General features: G+C 43.6%; 1 protein-coding gene across 1 annotated transcript in view; it reads right to left on the bottom strand.

The window, feature by feature from the left end:
• Positions 1–16,351, bottom strand: part of LOC110378086 (tau-tubulin kinase homolog Asator) — an 85,521-nt gene extending 69,170 nt beyond the window's left edge. Inside the window, exon 1 of the mRNA XM_064042560.1 lies at positions 16,193–16,351. The gene's annotated coding sequence lies outside the window, so the exon portion shown is untranslated. The remainder of the gene's footprint in view (positions 1–16,192) is intronic.
• Positions 16,352–17,209: the final 858 nt, after the last annotated feature.

Here is a 17,209-nt window from a genome sequence, read left to right as displayed (position 1 = left end):
TAACGTTCCTTGTTTGTCGCCATCCCTAGCCTGTTTCTATGTTGGGCTTCGTCTAACTAACTAGATACAGGTGAGTGCCAGTGTGCCACATGAAGCGACTACTTATCGATCGATAAATGTATCGATACACTCAATGTATCCCAAGAATTTCTTCAAACTCACGACCTTTTCCAAAAATCCTATTTATCCCATTTCCGCTGAAAAAACGCATTTGCATCACCCAGCCAAATAGGCCATTTAGCAGCATCATTACACAGAGAACAGGAAACATCACCTCGTTGGTAGTTGTGTCTGCTCGTTGGCACGACAAGCTCAGTAGGTGGCCGACAGGGGGCATTGTCACACATACGTGAGTGGGATCGAATGACCTATGTTGGGAGATCTTTGCTCCTAAATGGGGAATTGTTACAGGTAATTTTGTGAAAATTCTACGAGATTTTCTAGATCTATGACGGTACAGTATTTTCGGAAGCGTCTTTGTTACAAAAGTAAAAAAGTTGTGCAAAATGTTGAAATCTTATCACTATTACTTTCAGTCTCCTTTTCATGCGACTAACTACTTAACGATATTTTTTTTAATTGTTGCAAATAACATTTCGAGGCCATCCAAAAGCAGAAATTGATTGTTTTGCACCTGTCTTAGGCGGTATGTTTGAGACATTGCCTACATATGCCAAAAGAAAACGTTAAAAAGAAAGTATTTAGTTTTGCAGTGAAGAAATACCTCAATATATACAGTTAAAAAGAACACAATTATGAGAAAAATTTACGATATTTCTATCCAAACGAATATCGTCAAAATTGTGCTCGTGCCAAATCTAATGTTTAGATCGTGAACGAGTATTCAAAATAGATGCAACTATTAGTAGGTAACGCTTTGTGTCTGATGGGGCAATTAGAAAATCTGTTTGACTTTCCAGGACACTGGGATATCATGGTGAGTAATCTGTACCTACAAGCAAGTCAATGAGTCTTTCATCAGCTTATTGTCCTTCAGATAAGCAGTGGTCTCTTCGTAAAGAGAGGGAGCGTGAAGATATCTTTATTAATGCATACCGGCTCGTCGTTAAGTAACTAATGCATGTAATAACATATGTTATATGTGTTATACATATATGTTATAATGTCTCGTGCTAATTGAATCGATCATAAGGTGAGGTAAAAATGCTTGGTGCGATTGGTTCGTGGATTTGATGAGTTATGACGAGTGGCTTATAGCTGAAGACAATTTAAACTGCTGCGTCCCGACTATCATTCGTTACGGGTAGTCGGAAGCTTGTTTGTTAGGGTTGAGCTGCTCTTTGTGGCATATTGGAACTCAGCTGCATTCGTGCAGACTGGAATCCAATCGCAACATAATTAAAAAGATGAAAGGAGGCTAAAAATCAGCACTTTTTTAAGGTCAAATTTACAAAAGACGCCCGCCCTTTACCACATCCCATGTGTTTTTGCTGGGAAAAAGAAATGGTGGAACAAACTCCCCAGCAACACAATTTTGTCCTAGTTGGGGATAGGCTAGGAAGATAATGATCTTATTGATCTGATTGTGAGTAAAAATTCAAGCAATATATAGGTACTACACAAGAAGAGAAGAAAGGACTTTGTATCCCAAAAATACAAACAAACATTGCGAATAATATCCCCCGCTAATCCGTCTGTTTGGCAATGTTCGCGTGGCAATGTATTGCCCTTAGCTTGCCAAGCACTGCGTCGCACTCGACGTTCCGTCATTGCGTGACATCTCCCTGATGTACGTTGATTGTAACACCAAATGGGGTTATTCACTTATGGATAGGAATTTCACTGTTGCAATATTTGATAACTAAGGCATTTTGGTAATAAGTAGGTGGGTCCTGTGATTTTTAAAAGTCTTTGAGATTTGATTGTTTGGGGTCACCTTCAAGTCTAACTGGATGCAGCTGAGTACCAGTGTGCCACATGGAGCGACTGCCTATCTGACCTCCTTAACCCAGTTACCTGGCCAATCCGTTTTGGTAAGGCTGTCAAAATTAACATTAAAACAATACATTAATACTGTTCAAACAATTAAGATTTGAAAACGGCAACTCATGCGCATTGAAACGTATCCAGCATTTATTTCTGTTTGTGTGTCGAAACGTAAAGCAATGACCTTTCAGGTGCCTTCAGGAAACAATTATATTATCTAGGACGAACTTACAGAAGCTTTGTTTGTGGAAATGACTCAGAGTTACAGGAAATTATTTCAGGTGAAGATTTTGGGTCGTTTCGTGTCTTTTGATGTTTAGTTCCGGGGAAGTCGGTTTTTCTGTGGATATTTGTTCGACAGTTTTTGCGGAGGAGAAATACCAAAGGGTTGTTAGTCGGTAACTGGGTTGAGAAGGGCGCACGAAATACTGTCTTCTGTTGACGAGTTAACGCGTGTGTTCACAATAAAGTTGCATGTTGGAAGCGAGCTGCCGACTGCAACTGTTGACAGCACTTACAGCGGCTACAAGATATCGGCCGCAGTTGGCATACATTTATTTATATGAAATGGTTTTCTGACGGGGTCACTTCCAACTTTAGACTTCACTCAACATAGCTGAAGAGGTTGTATATGATTAATAGGTCTTTGAGAATGTATTTAAGGTAACCTGAAATACCCCACACTGAACTATAGACTTGGGGAACTTTACACAAGTTTTTCTAAACTATTCAGAAGAAATTTTGAGCGATTGGATAGAGCAAGGAATAAGCATGTAAGGGGAAGTTTGAAAGTGGCACTGGTAGCAGAAAAGCTGCGTGGAAACCGGCTGTCATGATATGGGCATGTGATGCGGAGGAATGAGAGTCATGTTGTGAGGAAAGTTTTGAGCATGAACGTGGATGGATATAGTGGAAGAAGACGACCAAAAAACGATGGATGGATTATGTAAAAGACGAGAAAATGTTACTTGTGTCTTGATGACGGCAGATAGAGGAGTATGGAAGGAAAAAACATGTTGAGATAAAATAAAATTGAGATAAAGGCAGGAGGATGAAGATGGTATTCAAAAATGCCTACCAACTCTTTGGCTACTAGGTCAACCGCTTAAAACTCAGACTGTATTGTATATTGACCTAGGTAGTATAAATAGCTTGGCCTATATATATCAGTACAATGACCTTTAGCAGTATTTAGTATTGATGTACCGTGGCAATGTGTCAAGTAATCTGAGCTACGATCGACGTGCGAGAGGAATATCGATTTAGTATTGTTGAAATATTAATGTATGGTAGACTGATGATACAATTATAATGTTTCGTAATGCACTAGTGTTACCTATGTGCATAGGTAACTGGGTTGAGGAGGTCAGATAGACAGTCGCTGCGTGTGGCACACTGGTTCTCAACGGCATCAGGTTAGACTGGAAGAGGACAACAATGTGGTTGGAAGAAGGCTAGGCAGATGATGTCGAGATGTTTCAAAAAGTGCAGTTGTTGTCTTATGTTTTAGTTAAGACCCTGTATAGCATTTTGGTACATAATATGTATATTCTTTTAAATATCTTGAAGACGTCGTAGAAATGAAACTCTGTCTTTGCAGATTTTCCCACATTTTTTATGTTGAAGGTGCCCTAGAACAATAAAATCGGAAGATCCTTCCCCTTCGGGCCACAATCAATTCAAAGCAATAGATTGTTTTGTAAAACTTAAGTAGATTCTAGCTCAGATTGAGTTATGCAGATATGTACATAGTGATGATTGAATCAATGCGAGCTCACCTCACATATTCGCTGAATCTTTCAGCAGCGGCTGCAGAAGCCACGTTGTTTGGTATCAATAACGACTTATATATAGTCGCGGCGTCACTCGGGGCTTGCCAGCTCGTCTGTCCGCGGCAAGCAATGGCGCTTAACATGTAAACAAATATTACCTGTGGTTTTGTTCGATTGTGTTATTCTTTTTCTTCTTGTGGCTCTCCAGTACAAGAAGTTTTCCTATCTTGTCTTGTCATATGTTCTTGATGCCATGCGAAACAGTTATTCAAGGCTGGCAATACTCATCCACTCTCGGATGTCGCCACGATTTCTTGCGCCTTCCAACGCGTCGTTTAAATCTATTACTTTTAAAGTTCAAGTTCTGTACGTCGATTCTATAAAATTCGAACAACAACTCGCATCTCACTTCACTTTTCACTTCGCTATTCACTCTCACTTCACATTCGGTTCAAAACGTTCTAAATGTCATCTCATACTTTACCTGTCAAAATCTCGAGTTTAATTTAGTTCAACTCGCAAACACGCTCGCAAGAGTAGCGCTAGTGTAGTAACTCACGGCGGATTCAGATGTAAAGTTTAGAGTGAAGCTTATAGAATCACACTGCTGTTAGGATATGTGCATATTCTTCTTCTTCTTCTAAGCGTTTATCCCGTCTCGTGAGCGGTCCCGCTTTCCGTATCTTCTTCTTCCACTCCACTCTCGCCAGGACATCTTCCTCTTGATATGTGCGTATTATTGTACAGAAAAGTACCTATCTTTTGTTGTATTTTAGAGTATAGCCTACGTGTGTGTTGAATTTCGTTCAAATCGGTTTGATAGTTTTTGTGTGAGAGAATTACGAAGATTCTTAAAATATTTTCGCGTTTCTGCTTGTTTTATATGGGTGTACTTCTTCAGTCAGAATGAGGAGCTATGATAGGAATTTATACATGATGGTTTTTTTTTGTAGCTTTTGTGCAAGTTAAAATTACAAGGGACTTAATAAAAAAATAACATGGGACTTATAAACAGTCAGATCGACGCCACTTCTACTCATAACATTTTGTATTATAACATCTTAGAACATCTTAGACAAGAAGAGATGAGTGTCAAAAGCTCTACATTTCTCTTTCTAAAACAGTGATAATTTCAGACATTTACTATCAACATGTTATTTAATTAAAATATTTGAGCAGGGTACACGTTTCCCGCGCCATCTTATAAATACATAACGACACTTGTGACGTGAATTAATAAATAAAATCCTAAAACGAGAATAAACTGCATATTCTGCAGCTACAGATGTTTGTGCTTATCATGAAAATACATGTTTATATGCAATTTGCTAAGCTGAAACCTGAAGGAAATTGTGGGCAGGCGTTTTTGTAATTGACATTTATTATTTGTAAAAGTAGTAATCATCATCAGTCTAGTCTATTTACATATTTGTAGATAGGGAATAGACTAATATTATAAATCTGAATAGTTTGTTTGCTAGAACGCCGTAATTTTAGGTACCCATTAGGTGCTTATTTACTGATTAGAGAAAATATTTTAATCGTAGATATGTTGTATTTACGCTGAACCTATAAGCACAGATTTGGACGCCGAAGGGGTGAAGAGTGGAAGGGGTTGCGTCGCGGCACGGTTCGGGGAGATAGTTGTTGTGGGGGTATACTTCTCCCCGAACCGAACTCTCGCCGAGTTCCACAACTCCCTCCTGGAGTTGTCTGTCGTCGTCGGAAGCTACACCCTCCCTGTGCTAGTGTTAGGGGACTTCAATGCCAAGAACTTGGCCTGGGGTTCCCGACACACGGACGCGCGGGGAAGGATGGTGGAGGACTGGGCGCTGGAATCAGGCCTGGTCGTCCTCAATCGGGGTTCTGTCCCCACGTGTGTACGGATGCAGGGCGACTCGGTAGTGGACATCTCGTTCGCCAGCCCCGCTCTGCTACCGCGTGTCTTAGACTGGCACGTCGAGGAGGGGGTGGAGACCTTTTCCGATCACCGGTATATCCGGTTTGACGTCTCCGCCCAAAATCCAAACGCGCCGGTCCTGCAGACCCCGAGTGGTCCACGTTGGGCGCTAAAGCACCTTGACCGGGAGCTTCTCCTGGAAGCCTCAGTCGTGCGGGCTTGGGTGTCATCACCGGACAGGCCCGCCGACATCAACGACGAGGCGGAGTGGTTCCGGGAGACCATGTCCGAGATCTGTGACATGACCATGCCCCGAGTCCTGCCAGGACGCGCCCGACGCCAGGTGTACTGGTGGTCCAGCGAGATTGCGGCCCTTCGTGAGGCGTGCGTCGCTGCGAGACACCTGTACACCAGACACCGCAGGCTGCGCATCCGCCCTCCGGATGCAGAGGCCAGGGAGGCGGAACTGTACGAGGGATACAGAGCTGCGAAGACCGCCCTCCAATTGGCCATCATCCAGGCCAAGGACGTGGCCAATACAGAGCTGCTGGGGACTCTGGACAGAGATCCGTGGGGGCGCCCTTACAAAATGGTGCGGGGTAAGCTCCGCCCATGGGCCCCCCCGCTGACCCAGAGTCTTCGGCCTCAACTGGTGGAGGAGGTGGTTAGCGCTCTGTTCCCTTCGCGCGGGGAACACTCTCCCCCGCCCATGGTTCTGCAACCCGCGGTGTCGACTGTGGACCACACATCCGACGACGACGATGTCCCCGAGGTGACTGGGGTGGACCTGAGAGTGGCGGTAACCAGGCTGAAAGCCAAAAATACCGCCCCAGGGCCTGACGGCGTGCCTGGCAAGGCCTGGGTTCTGGCCCTTGAGGCTCTCGGGCCTCGACTTAGGGGGCTTCTCAGCGCATGTATGGAGAGGGGCCAGTTCCCACTTCGTTGGAAAACAGGGAAACTGGTCCTCATTCGGAAGCCGGGGCGCCCTGCGGACTCTCCGTCCGCATACCGGCCCATCGTGTTACTCGACGAGGTGGGCAAGCTCTTCGAGCGAGTTGTTGCACACCGCCTCGTTGCGCACCTTGGGGGGATGGGGCCGGACCTCGCGGACAACCAGTTCGGTTTCCGCAAGGGGCGCTCAACGGTGGACGCCATCATGCGCGTGAGATCTCTCACGACGGGGGATGCTGTGTCCCGGGGGGGGGTCGTCTTGGCGGTGTCTCTTGACATCGCCAATGCCTTCAACACCCTTCCCTGGAGTTGCATTAGGGAGGCACTCCGGTACCACCGGGTGCCGACCTACCTTCGTCGCGTGGTCGAGGCCTATCTGTCGGATAGGTCCATCATTTACCCCGGTCACAATGGGGAATGGAACCGGCGAGAGATGTCGTGCGGTGTTCCGCAGGGGTCGGTACTGGGGCCGCTCTTGTGGAGCATCGGCTACGACTGGGTGCTGCGCGCCGACCTCCCTAGCGGCGTCAGCGTGGTTTGCTACGCTGACGACACGCTGGTACTGGCACAAGGGAGGTCGCATCAGGAGGCAGCCGACATAATGGCGCGCGGGGTTGCGATAGTCGTTGAGAGGATCCAGCTGCTGGGACTGGAGGTGGCATTGCACAAGTCCGAGGCCATGTGCTTTCATGGGCTTCGGAACGCGCCACCTTCAGGTTCCCAAATTACGGTGGGAGGGGTAACCATCGGCGTCGAGGGGGCGATGAAGTACCTAGGACTCGTCCTCGACGGCCGGTGGAACTTCGTCGAACATTTCCGACGTTTGGGCCCCAAACTGGAGAAGACAGGTGCTGCCTTCAAGCGGCTCCTGCCCAACCTGGGAGGCCCAAACGCCCCCTGCCGTAAACTCTACGCGGGAGTCTTGCGGTCCATGGCCCTTTACGGGGCCCCGGTATGGGCACGTTCGGTACGGCCGCGAGCTGTACACTACCTGAACGTGCCCCAAAGGGTGATAGCCATTAGGCTAATCCGGGGGTACCGCACGATCTCCCGCGAAGCAGCTGGCCTACTAGCCGGACTACCACCGTGGGATCTGGAGGCGAGAGTCTTCTTGCGCCTGTACGACTGGCGCGAGGAGGCTCTGCGCCGGGGGGAAACCCCGTTGCCGCGACAAGTTGTCGCGCAGCGGGCAGAGCTCCGGCGGGATGTCATGGTGGCCTGGAGGGAGCGACTGTCGCAACCCAGTGCAGGGCACGCCACCATAGTGGCGGTAAGTCCCCTTTGAGGAGTGGCTCGGAGGAGTCACGGCGCCCTCACGTACCGCATGACGCAGGTCCTCACCGGACACGGTTGTTTCGGGAGGTATCTGCATCGAATCGGTCGTGAGGAGGCGCCCGGGTGTCACCACTGTGCGGATAGCCCCGAGGACACGGTGGACCACACAGTCCAGGAGTGCCCTGCGTGGGAAGGGCACCGCCGGGTCCTCGTCGAGGCTGTGGGCGGCGGCGACCTCTCGTGTCCGGCCCTGGTTCAAGCCATGGTCCGGGGCGAAAGGGAATGGGATGCCGTCGCCTCCTTCTGCGAAGCAGTCATGCTCGAGAAGGAGGCGGCGGAACGTCAGAGAGTTCGCACCTCTCATCCCGGCCGCCGCGCTGGAGCAGGTAGACACCACGGGCGCCGGGTGTCGCGAGACGACTCCCGGCCACCGTAGGCGTGGGTCTGTGGGCGGTGAGTTCGGGTGGCTCATCGCTCATGTCTGTTTTTAGACAACAGACCCGTGTCGGCGGCGCGCGTTGTTCCACGCGCTCCTCAAAGAGATGTCAGCAACCCCAGAGGGCCCAGCAGGGCTGGCCTGCCGGGGCTGCGGGTTGTTCGAAAGAGGTACCGCGGCCCTAGCACATAAGGCCTACGACGGAACACGACGGCTTTTAGTCAGTAAGAGTCTGACACTCCCTCACCGCTGCTAACCCACAGCGGGAGGGGTCATTTGATGATTTTCTACGTCGTTAAAAAAAGGTAGCACATTAATTTAAATATTTACGTGCATTTACTTTTAAAGTTGCCCTTTTCACTATATTTTGTAACAAAACAGCGCTTTCTCTCAACGCTCCTATATTAAGAAACACAACAAAGTTATTTCGTCGCCGCCCGCGCCATCACACTCCGACAATTAACCCACTCGCGCGCATTCGACATTAAACTAAATATACACAAGTAATGTTAAACGTCTTTATTATTATACGGGATACTTTTCACACAAGAATACGACCGGTTTTACAGATATGTATCTTCTATATATATCTCCTTTCGTAGCTTTTAAGTCCAAAATGCAATCATATACGTTTTAGAGTCAGCAATCCGACGCTTTGCGCGCGCGCAATATTCTGAAGGCACTATGAGCTAAGGATGTACGACAAACTCATAGCATTTTAGTGAGCTTACAGTTACAAATTGGTCCATCCATGGCAATAGGCGAGCACCTTGGTATATCAAACTTGGTAATCAGCTGACACCTTCCGTTGACTGATTTGAAAAACTTGTGAAGGTAGCGCAGAGTACCTAGTTCCTATGGGACGCGGTTGAAACCGTTGTTGAAAGCTAGTAACATATCTCGATGGTGCAGCAAATAGAAGTGTCAACTCTTACTTACTAATGGATCTGGTCTAGAGCCCTTTGAGTCCAGAAACAATCCTTCAGCCATAGAAAGCACGGAAAGCTCTGAAATGATACTCTTCAGGATGAATCATGATGGCATTCTGATAATTAGTTAGAGCAGCTCGTGTAAAAGTAATTAAACGGAGTTGGCTGGAGCACGTGTCGCGTATATTGTATGATTAATTGTTCTCTGCTTGTAAATACACTAGTACACACCACAGGCGTCACTACTAATAGCTTTAATCGTACTATCATCATCATCCTCTATTTCTTATCCCAATTGCATTTGTGGTCGGCACAACATGTCTTCTCTTTCCGTACTTCTCTGTCTGAAGTCATGACCCCAGTAAAATTCTAGCCACAGATCATAACCATGTCGTCTTCAAGACTACCCCACATTATGTTAATCATCATTCTCCATTCAGCCGCTTATGCCTGAAGAAGAAGGTAAACAAACACACATTTTACACACAAACTTTCGCATGTAAAATATTAGCGGGATGTTGTAAGTATATCTACTTTACATACGACAAAAAAAAACAGCCTCTTCATAACCATTATTACAAACCCTTTGCCATTGATAATATAATACATGTTTTTACCATATGAAAGAGATATAAATATTTCCATGTTTCCCGAGTGTATCTCCAGTGAGTCCGGCGCATGCTATCGCGCACAGATCAGTGTCGTGTGTATGTTTATGCCAAGAGTACGAGCAGCCGCGCTGCCATTAATTATATCGTGTTTTGCGCGTTTTTCTGCCCTTTCTCCGAACCTTTTGATGTTTCATATCAAAACTGTAATCTTTGTAACCGTTTGAAAGAGTTATTGGGTAATCTTGGCAATTTATTTTCTTTGTTTTTCTTCTATGAACTCTAATTATCCCATTCGGTCGCAGTATTCGCCAGGGCTCGATTCTTGGACCGCAAAAAAACGCTCGATATTTTTTTGGTCGGTGTTACACCCCCGTGCCTGGGAGGGCACGTGGCACCGGCGTCCCCGAATGCTACTCAGTAGCAGTCGTTGTTACAATTCAACGTCAGAGGCCGTCAGACGGAGTTGAGAATACTTTGACACTAGGGCTTGTTAGGTGATTAAACCTGCAGCTCACTCGATAAGAAGAAGATGTGTGGACTAGCTCAAGGACACTTTATCGATGTATTTTCTAGCCCTGTTGCTAAGCAACCAACTAAATAAACTGCATCTACAAATATCCTGGCAGATGTCTACTACGATCATAAATAATTAGCTACGTAAAAACACGCGTTTCATGACGTAGTGTCTCCAAGTTAATGCAATGTCATTAGACGACATTAAATGCGTAGTCTTGTGTGTTTGCAGATTCTTCGCGAAGCAGCCATGAGAGTGGGCCTATGTCAAGTGGATGGTGAGCTTTGGGAGTTACCGCGGTGCTGGTACATAAGGGGCTTAAGAAGGAACATGACGGGTTTTCTCGGTAAGAGTCTGACATTCCCTCATGCTGCACCCACAGTGGGAGGGGTCATCTGATGATTTGTCATTCCTATTAAGAAATGGTCGATGGTGAGGGCTGACGCTGATGAGATGATCGACGACGATCGACGCGGTCATCTCATGTGACACCTCAAGACTTTCCTAAACTTCAAACCTGATTGGAATAAACGTTTTTTTTAACAAACATGTATGTGTTTCATTTCTTAATTAAAGGTTAATTATACATAATAAGTAATGCGGAATAATCTACTTAATATTTTCAGCTAAAGATTTGTTTTGGTACAACAAAGATTCATTGATGGAAAATAAGAGTTTTCCTCTTTTACCAGACGTTTTTACTGCCTAATCCCACATAATTAATTGCCTATTAGTAGGCTCAAGGTCATCGTGTGTATGGCACAAGATACAAAGACAAATTAATACAGTGTAGGTAGTCATGCGTATACGCAGATTAGAAGATAGAGTAAACAAACATTATTTAAGTATGTTTTTAAATATGACTCTGACCAATTGGTAATGAGTAAGTAATTGGTATTAAATTAATGAGATAGTAAAGAGATCCTGGGTTCGACTCCCGGATGTAGTACCTTCGAAAGCGATCTAAATTTTAACGGGCTGGATAATAGTCGATCATTTACCTTATCTGAATTGACGAATATCTTTTTTAAGATTAAATAGACGAAATACATAGCATGATAAGTAAGTTATTATTAGCATATGTATGGAAATAAATAAATCATACAAATAAATAAAGTTGTCGTATAAATCTGTGTCATATTTCGCTGTCAGCACCACAGACAAAAGATTTATAATAAACAACAAGTTTGTCTATGGCCAGCTGTCTATGATCTATCAAGCTTAGATTTGTGACGTCACTGTCTACAGCGGCAGACATGTCTGGCTTGGATTGCATCGTAATTGGACGAGCATTGTTTGTTTGACGAGATGATAACAGATATGAAACATAAAGATAAAGTAATACTTTCTCCGGAAGAGGGTTGAAAAGGTTTAGGTGTGGTATGTAGGTAGGCAGGAGGCATGTCATCCAGGAGACAATTTGCGGCCCTTATTGCGATCGACTTTTGAGAGTCAAGGAATAGAGAGTGCACCCCACCTACACTATAGTATTTGGTGCTTTTGGCTGATCTCCTTAGAGAAAACAACCGCTGTGGCCGACAATTAGTCCAATTGATCGCCAGAATTACTTCCCTTAACCCTTTAAAAACCGAGAAACTCCTGGCTAAGTAACAGCCGCGTCAGCAATCAGTCTTGCTAAGAGTTATCGTGATGGCCGAGTCACTAGGTTGAGGAGGCAACCGCTCCCTGTGGCACACTGGTACTCAGCTGCAATCGATTAAACTGAAAGCCGACTCCAACATAGTTGCGAAGAGGCTCGGGATGTGATGACTGCTATAAAAAGTACTTCTATCCTAGTCAAATATGACCAGGGCCAGGACCTTCGACAGCAGACAATACGGAAACACTACATTACTAACACATGTACTTACAAACACTAGTTATTTTCAGCGACGGCCGTATTTCTCGAGCGAATCAACAAAAAAACATTATGTTTTTTGCCAAAAGACATTTGTGACACGAAGCCGGTTAAAATAGAATGGTAACTAGCTAGTATATACTATACTGGCCCGAGAAAATCTCCAACATAGAACTGTGGGAACGCTGCGGGGAGCCACCGATCGACCAGCAGATCAAACGCCGCAAGTGGAACTGGATCGGCCACACGCTCCGAAGGGACCCCGATCACATCCCGAGGCAAGCCCTAGACTGGAATCCCCAAGGGAAGCGGAAACGTGGCCGCCCTAAACAATCCTGGCGGCGGTCGATCATTGCAGAGGCGGCGACTATGGGCAGAACGTGGAGCGAAATAAAGCGCGAAGCTCAAGACCGAACGCGATGGCGGAGCACTGTGGATGCCCTCTGCCCCATCTAGGGGACATAGGACTCTAAGTCAAGTAAGTCAACTAGCTAGTAACGTGGAAATGCATAGTTATTTTGTTAGAAAAGTTTGTTTGTTATACTAGACTATGTATAAAACAGAATTCTTGGTCGCGTCTGTCTGTATGTTCGCGATAAATACAAAAACTACTGAACGGATTTTCACGCAGATGCTACTAATAAATTATTTATTTATTGATAGAGAGATTCACGAGAAAGGCTTTGGTATATAATATTTATACCTGAACGAAAAAGTATGTATATGTATGTATATGAGCATTCCTCGTTAGGTTTAAATAGACCCTCAGTGCCGCTACGGATTTTGGTACGACGCGCTACGAAGTGCTACGCTGGAAAAGTATTAATAAACAATTATGTAAAGAAACTGGTTTATTTTTATTTGATAAACTGAAATATGGTATCGTATGGTATAAAGCCTATATAATTGTAGGTGTTAAAAGTATGCAGTATGCACTTGCATTTATGTACTTGCTATCTCTACCCAAGTAAGTATGAACATTTTCGAACTATTCCACAGACATCGATTAATTGATTAAATTCTTTATTATCAAGACCACTTTATGTAGATATATAATTTTTTTTATGTAAACTACGCCTATGGATTATGTACTAAAACTAACTAGGTGATTGTAACATTGTTTACATATTTGCAAAGCATAGCAACCGCCGAAATGATCCATAGATCATAACATTCAGTTGTTACGCAAACCTGCGCACACGCCGCCGCTGCCAGGTTAACGTACACATTCAACAACGATATATATGAGTAGAATCGGTGAAAATAGATATATTTTAGTAAGTAACAGCTGTTTTCCTTAGGGGAAGATTTGTAAGCTTGTGCTTAGACCTACTACCCTGTAGGTATTACGCTGTACGCAGACCATAAACTGCATTAAATTACGATGAGAGTGTTAAGAGGTGAGAAATGTGCAGGACATTTCAATGACAATTTACCCAGATGCAGATGCCAGACAGCCTTTTCCCAACCATGTTGGGGTCGGCTCCCAGTCCCAGTGTATGCAGTTGAGTACCAATCTTTTACGTGGAACCACTGCAACCCAGTTACCCGAGCAACCCGGTACCCCTCGGTAACATGGTTGAATGAAGAACTCGTCAGGACAAAAAGGTCATCAACCAATCCCTGTGGTTGCAACCTAGTACGAACACACAGCGATTTACCTAGATACTTCTAAACAATAATATATTGACTGCATTACAACATACATATTACTGAACAAGAACTAAGAAGCTTTGGTTTCTAGAGTGCAGAGTGCACTTTATCAAGTCCGAATTATTTTGAACATTAAACAAACGCAAACAGACAAATGAATCATTGGATAGTTAGAAGGTGCATCATTCAATATGACTATACTTTATTTATCTAAATCGTACTGAAATCAGCTTTGCCTAGGCTTGTCCCAACTATGTTGGTGTCGGCTTCAAGTCTAACCGGATGTAGCTGAGTACCAGTGTGCCACAAGGAGCGACTGCCTATCTGACCTCCTCGATACCTGGACAACTCGACACTCCTTGGTAAGACTAATTGACAGATTTTTCAGGCTTCTGACCATATCTTGCATGTATTACCGATTTAACGTGCTTTCCGAAACATGGAGGAACTCGAAGAGTCATACATGGTCACCCATCCACGGAGTGACCGCAAGAACTGCTTAACCTTGACAGCTCGACCCGTGCGTTACTGAGCGAGTTTGGTAGACAAACAAACAAATAATAATGAATCATTTGCTAGTTTATCATGGGTTTTGGCGCTCTCTCTGTTTTTATCTAAATTGTTGGTGCTCCATTGATTTAGATATATTTATAGGACATTAATCATTATTTAAATAACTGATGGATAGGTATGTGTTGCTGGGTTAAGCCAGTTCTTCCTAGTAATGAGATCCTTACCTGCTCTGTTGACAAAATAGCTGCCTAATAGCTTCACAACGACTGTAGCATATTTTGAAAACATGTGTCAAAACAACCCCTTAAATAATTTTAATAGCCTCTTACTAGAAGACTGCATTCAAATCAGTTCATAGGAATACTTCATACCACCATAGGAATTGTAGCTTCCATGCCAGAAAGAAAATTACCTGAAATCAGAGAACTGAAAGTCGCTGAACACAAGTTTTACAAAGAAATTTTAGTGTTCAGGAATTTTATAAAGATTGTAAGAATGGATTCGTTGCAACCTTTTCCTTATTTACGCAATTGTATATTGTTTTTAGCACATAAATAAAGCACATTGTACACAAACATATGTTTTCGATCTCGTAAACAAGCATGTAGCCATTTTAATGCCAAAACTCTTCTGGAAAACAACAACTGATGAACAACTGATACACGCAATATTTTTATTGTTCTTTGTTATAAAATGCAACAAAATACAGGAAAAATTATGTATTTTATAACCATATTAACACTTCATTAAGACAGTTCACCGAAAACAGAAACGTCCGTTTTTCTTAAAACAATATCATAACCATCTGCCTATCTTTATCCCAACTATGTTGGGGTCGGCTTCCAGTCTAACAGCATGCAGCTGAGTACCAGTGCTTTACAAGGAGCGACTGCCTATCTGACCTCCTCAACCCAGTTACCCGGCAACATAGTACCCTTGGTAAGACTGGTATCTACTTTGAAAATTGACAGTGAAAGTTTATAGTAGTCAGTTGTTTTAAGGAAACTGACGTTTATGCTGTCGGTGAACTTAGCCTTAGTTACAGACGCTGTAAAAATGTGTAGAAACAGGTGTTTGTAGTTCTTTCTCACAATTTACGATTCAAGAACTTTACAATTAGACATAAATTATAATAATGTTATTTATCCTGACATTTTTGAGTGCAAAAACTGTGGATTAAAGGAGTATCTTCGTTATCTGACTATTTGTCAGTTTGTTATGTTGTCATAGTGAAATTACGAAGCCGATATTATTGAAATAAGTCATGAAAACACTTTGTACCTGTACTGTTTTTGTGCAGTTGACAGTAGCTGTCAGTCAGGACAGACAACGGTATTTTCCTAAAACTAACATCTGTCAACTACACACAATATTCGGTTGGTACCCTCTTAAGATGAAATTGTCATAAAAAGTTTATTCAGAATTCAAGAAAAATGCAAGTCACTGCAAATAGCTTTATAAACACCTGCACGATGTTCAAGTACATCGTAAAAACAATAATTTGTAGTAAAAAGAGTGAAAATGTTTGTAATTATTGCTGAAGTTATAAACGTGAAAACTTTTAGAACCGTGTGCAATATCAGATCTGTTAGTTCAAACGAAAGTTCACTCTTAAAGTTTGTTTTTAAACTTAAACGTAGAAATTATTTTAGATAATATTTCAAAGGATAAAATAGCTAGAGAAAAGTCAAAGAAAACATCTGAAAATAACATAAAACCGCGCTCAAAATATACCATCAACAGGGCAACACAGATGGGTATCTGTGTTGTATCCAAAAACTTTCAAAATGGAGTCTTAAACTACGAATTTTCAAAATGAAAATACTCACTTACCCATACAAAATCATATTCCACTCACAATACACTAGAACTGAAATAGCCGCATGTATTTTTAACCTGAATATCGCGATAAGTGCTCGGACAGCCACGAGCGGCGCGAGCTCTGACCGAAACGCGTCTGACAAGGCGCGGGAAACTATAGCGAATCGGGGAAATATAAAATTACGTTTGGGATAAGGATGGGATGGGCAAATTATCGATGGATTTTTTGCAAAACGTTCATTAGTGTGGTGCAGAAGTGTTCCAAAAGAGTAAAGTATAAGTAGGTAGTTGAAATGAAGGTTTGAACAATGTGCAGTGCCTTTAAAAACGACTTTCATTAAGTTTTCATGGCAAAATAAGCTCTTCAGCTTCTATGTCAAAAGCTAATTTTTATATGTCAGTGTATTTCAGTCCTTGCTGGTACTTTGTATGGTGATGTTACATCATCATCATCATCATCATCAGCCTATCGCAGTCCACTGCTGGACATAGGCCTCTCCAAGTGCATGCCACTGAGATCGATTTTCGGCTTCTCGCATCCTCCTCCTACATCCAGATGTTACATATTTCAGCTAAATGCCCTAAGCCAAAAAAGACAAAAGAAATGAAAGTTGAAAGCAGTCAATTTATGGTCGTGTATGAAAAAGTTTATCTTAGTATTCATAACTGTGCATAAAAAGATGTGATAAAGTATTTGAAAAGAACTGTACCCTGGCAGTCTCTTTTCTGAGCTGGGATTATACTCCCTCCTGCTGGGGCTACCTTTGTTCCTTCTGCAGCCCTTTGTGTACCAGCGCCACGATAACTCGCGTGAACAATCCCATAGCCACTGCAGGCTTTGGCCCCAAGGTCAATAAACCACCTCACACGATTAGAAGAAAAAATCAAAATACTGACTAATGAGTGACAAATCATCGATATAAATTCCATCGCCTCCCCCCCTCCCTATAAGTCTAGCACCTGGCATTGCCCGGCGCGTTCCCAGAAACGATTGTTTATTTTAGAAGCATCATGTATATTTTGTTTTAG

Source organism: Helicoverpa armigera, chromosome 29, assembly GCF_030705265.1.
Source record: "Helicoverpa armigera isolate CAAS_96S chromosome 29, ASM3070526v1, whole genome shotgun sequence".
NCBI classification, from domain to species: domain Eukaryota; kingdom Metazoa; phylum Arthropoda; class Insecta; order Lepidoptera; family Noctuidae; genus Helicoverpa; species Helicoverpa armigera.
This window is presented reverse-complemented; position numbering and strand designations above follow the sequence as displayed.